Genomic DNA, 5185 nt, shown 5'->3' with positions numbered 1-5185 from the left:
AAAAAAAAAAAAAAAACCTAAACAGAAAGACAACAACCCAAATCAACAAACTGGCTAATTCACACACACACACACACACACACACACACACACACACACACACACACTCACATGAAATACACAAGGCCAATAAACATACCTAAAATTGTTCAACTTCACTAATCGTGGGAGAAATGTAAATGAAAACTCCATGGAGATTCATATTTACTCCAGCGGGAATGTCATTCATTAAGAAACTGATAACAACACATGCTGCCCAGGGGTAAACACAAAGGAAGGCTTCATGCACTGCTTCTGCTAGGAATAGAAATTGATCCAGCCTCTATGGAAGACACTATGGAGCTTCCTTGGAAGACTAGAAATAGACCTTCTACATCAATCAGCTACACCGCTCCAGGGCATTTATCCGGGGAAATCCACCATTCACAGTAGTCAAGTAATGTAACTAACACATGTGTCCCGCAACTGGAGAACAGAGAAGACATGTGATTTACATATGAAAGGGAATATTGTTTAGCCATAAAGAATGTAGTTGTGTCATTTATAAGAAAGTGGATGAAACTGAGGCAAAAATCATATGAAGTAAATTAAGTCAGCCCCAGAAAGATGAATATATGCCTACCCTCATTTGTGGTTATCTACCCCTGTTTGTGGTTGTCTACTCTCATTTGTGGTTGTCAATAAATTTTATGTAGTTGCATTAAAACATGTCTGAACACACTGAATGAAAAGTGTCTAGAAGAAAGCAGAGCTTTCTAGAGGAGAGAGGTGGAGGAAGAAGGGGGAATGGGGTGGAGTGGGTACACTCAACATATAACACACACCTGTAAGAAAATTAAATAAACATATATGTATATAAATACCTCAAAATTGAGCTCCAGTTGTTTTTTGTTTTTTTTTTGCTTTTTTAATTTTAACGTAGTATTAAACTTAACACATGGCTGGCTCAGCTAATTCAGGCTGAGGAACTGCAAATTTAAATCTTCTTACATCTGTTACTTCAGCCATCTTCATAATAGGAACATTTTAGAAGACCAGTATGTGGGACTGAATCATTTTGACACTATAAAAATAGAAGCCAGTACTGAGGCAAGAATAGCAGGCCTCCACACTTGATGTAAAATTAAACCCTACTTTTAAAATCTGAGCGACTAATTTACATTTCTTTGCCTCTTGAAGAGCTCTTGTTGAATTTTCAGATTTAGAACAGGTTTGCAGACCTGTTGCTATGCATATAGCCTGAGTATAGTTGTTTAAACTATTCATGGTCCTTTCCATTTTTAAACAGTACTGTTTCATTTTCCTTTAATTCAGGAGTTAGAAATAATTACACTCCTAAACAAATTCTTCCTTAAAAAACATGATGCCTGTGCCTGAGTCATTTGAGACTCTTCATTAGACATGCAGAGAGTCCTGTAGTTTAAATGAAGAAGGGGGTTGCACCAGCTCCTAACCTTCCTGGGAGGCACTACCTCCTATTTCTCTTTCTCTGTCCCAGCGGCTGAAGGTGGGCTTGATCACAGGACAGGAGCCATACTGCCCACTCCTCACAGTACACATCCTCAGAGCCCTGCATCAACAAACCCTGTCCCAGATCAACAGTGCCAAATTTCACTGGAGACATCCCACTGAAAAAGTAATGACCTCATACAGTGAATGGTGGCTGTCCCTATAACCACATAATTTAAAGGAAGCTTCGGAGGAAATAAAAAGACATGGAAAAAAGAGCAGGAAAAAAGATAACTTTAATTATTAATAGAAAATGTAAAGAGAAACATATGTAGAGGAGAACATGCGTTCTTTAAATCAGATGTACTTTCTTCCCTCAAGAAATCTGATTACGGTCTGGAGAGATGGTTCAGTCAACAAACTGCTTGCAACACAGGCGCAGGGACCCGAGTTAAACCGCCAAAGCCCAGGTTAAAGGTCCAGGTATGGTGGTGTGTGCTTACCCTAGGAGTGCTGGTAAGGCCAGAGACAAACAGAACCCTGGGACCAGACGAGACTGCCCAGCAAGCTCCTGGGTAGTTAGAGACTGTTTCAAAAGTCAAAACTGCAGAGGGATGACACCTGGGGTTGTTCTTGGACCTCCACATGCATGTACACAGAGGTATACACACCCACACATACACTTGCACACACCTGAACAGGCACCCATGAACTTCCTTTAATAAACCGCAGCGCTTGGAGTATTTGCATCTTCAGAAGAAACAAACCAAAGAACTGTATAGCTTAGTGCTTCGCTTTGTACTCAGAATTCAGCTGGTGACTAGGGAGTGTGAGTTGAATTGACACAGACATACAAATGATCTGCACATGGCTAGAGAAGCACATGTAACACTGGCCTATTCACAGCCACACTAGAGACCTCCCGAAGAACACATACCCTGACTATTTTGCTAGAATCGAAGATTTGTCTCAATTCAAGAATAATGAGTAGCGTAGGAAAACTGCTTGCCTGGCAATTATATGGAGCCGAGATGAATCTTTGTTCACATTGGATTTGATAGCACGCGGAAAAACAAAACCTTAGCTCTACGGCTACAGGACGGTTAGTTAGGTTTCCTTGTGTTGGAAGTTGGCCTTGTGAACTGGGTGTTCCCCGGAAGACCAGCACCTTCGTCAAAGATGTTGCAGAAAGATCAAGAGCTGAAAGTATCTGGTGATGAACCCAGCTATGTATTGCTGTGGTAAGCACTAAAAGCAACTTGAAAGGAAGGGATTATTTGGCTTCTATATCCAGTTTACAGTCTGCTATTGAGAGAAGGCAAGACAGAGACTCAAGTAGGGTGGGAAACTGGAGGCACGAAGTGAAGCACAGAACATGGAGGAGCACTGCTTACTTGCATTGCTCCTCATGACTTGCTTGCTTCCTTATGAATCTCAGGATCACCTGCCTAGGGATGGCATCACCCACAGTGGGCTGTGTCCTCTCAATATTAGTCATTAATCAAGAAAATGCCCCCATAGACCTGTCTTGAGGCCAAGTTGATGGAAACGTTTTCTCATTGAAGTGACTTGAATTTATGTTAAGACAAAGCAGTACATCTGGACTGTCTTTCACATTTTTGTTCTTTTTTTTAAAAAAGCATGTATTATTTGTATTTGCATGCATGTAGGTTAGAGGGCAACTTCTGGGCAGCATTCCATCCCACAGAGCATCTGGACTCTTTACTAGCCTTTTCTCTATAGTAGCATCCCTTTGACTATCTGGTAAAACTCTGGGTACGTATTAACTTAGCAGACCACCAGCTTCCATCACATGAAAACCTAACGCCACCAGATAACATCAGAGACCCTCAGCAGATCTACCCCTGCCTCCCACCATTTGTTATATCCTGTCTATCTGACATCCTCACTACTGTTTTGTCAACTGCATCGGTTCCTGACCATCATTTGTCCTGGGACTATAGAAATCCACAGACCATTTTGTACCTGCTTTCCTGGACCACGTTCATTCATATTTAGTTCAGAAAAAAAAAACCTCAATCTTTAATTCACTCTGGAGCCCAAGTTTGGTTTTATGTCAATGACATCTTATCTGAACTTTAAAATATGAAAAGATTGCCCAACTGGGGAAGCTCAAAAGGACGTACTCAGAAAACATTTGAAAACAGTAGAGGAGGGCAAGCTGGATGTGAGCTGTGAGAAGCTGATTGGTGAGAATGAAGCCTGCCTTGATGACCCAGTGTAGGGGACAGGGAAACGGGAGTGGGTGGGTTAGTGAGCGGGGAGAGGGGGGCTGGGATAGGGGGATTTTTGGAGGAGAAATGATGAAAGGGGATAAAATTTGAAATGTAAATAAAGAAAATATCTAATAAGAAAAACAAAAACAAAACAAACAAACAAAGAAAAATGAAGCCAGCCCTAGGACTGAGAATGAGAAGGCTTGGGGCTAAGAAAGGACTACAGGGGAGGTAATTCAAGAAACAGATGGGCTGGTGAGATGGCTCAGTGGGTAAGAGCACCGACTGCTCTTCCAAAGGTCCCGAGTTCAAATCCCAGCAACCACATGGTGGCTCACAACCATCCGTAACAAGATCTGATGCCCTCTTCTGGAGTGTCTGAAGTCAGCTACAGTGTAATTACATATAATAAATAAATAAATTTTTTTTAAAAAAAGAAACAGACATTTTTCTTATGACGTCTCTAATACACGACAAAGACACTTTGAAATTATTCTTGGTGACCACACTTCCATCACCTTAGATCGGATACAGAGTAAATGGACTGCCCGCAGCTGGCTCATGAAGTAATGTCAGGTGCAGTTCTGTAGGAAGTGAGCCAGCTCTCATTCTCATGGGGGTTTATATCTTTACATTGTTCTTTAAGTTTACTTTTTCTTCTCAGGTCCAAAAGATTTGTACATTAGATATAGGTTTAAAAATGTAGCCATTTGGAAGAATTAAAACCTTATTACATCTTGATCACTGTCCTTTTGTTGCCCTCAAAATGTTTTGAAAACTTTCAAATCGGCCAAGAGTTGAAAAATAATGAAATATTACTAGATAGGGCCTTTACCCAGCCATCGCCACTGTTGCATGCCTGTGTGCATGCGTGTATGTGTGTGTGTTTCTCTCCCCCCCTTTCTCTCTCTCACTATAATTGTTATGTATAAAGTACTAAGGGATTAAGTGATTTTAGAATAAAGATCAAGGTTAGAAATCCATTTTTTCCCATTCTGCTTTGTGACATTGAGTTAGGAGAAAAATACATGCCGTGTTCCCTTTGCCAAGCATTCCCAATTGTGTTCCCAATGTAAAGCAGAAGGAGGCTGGAGTCTGAACACAACTGTGGGCCTGCTCTGTCGTCTGGATCCATTGATCTATGATCCAGTAACATTCCACCAACAGCTCTCAGAATGGTCCTGCTTGCTGTAGCATTTGCTGCAGCATTTGCTGCTATTTCCAGCCCCACCCCAACTCCCACACTCCCAGAGCCAGCCTCACGGTCCCCTCCAGAGAAAACAGCACTGGCTAGCTGCGGCCCCTCCACCTCCTGTCTGGGCCCCACACTCTGATGGACCTTTCCTCCAAAAGTGGTTCTAATGCAGCCGACCATCATTCCCACAAGTTCTACGGCCAGAGACTCAAACAACCACAGATGAGGACACAGGTTTTGTTTGACTGGTTGTTGGTTTGGTTTGGTTTGGTTTGTGTAACTTCTTATTGCTTCTTTGTGAATT

This window comes from Mus pahari, chromosome 22 (assembly GCF_900095145.1).
Source record: "Mus pahari chromosome 22, PAHARI_EIJ_v1.1, whole genome shotgun sequence".
NCBI classification, from domain to species: domain Eukaryota; kingdom Metazoa; phylum Chordata; class Mammalia; order Rodentia; family Muridae; genus Mus; species Mus pahari.
This window is presented reverse-complemented; position numbering follows the sequence as displayed.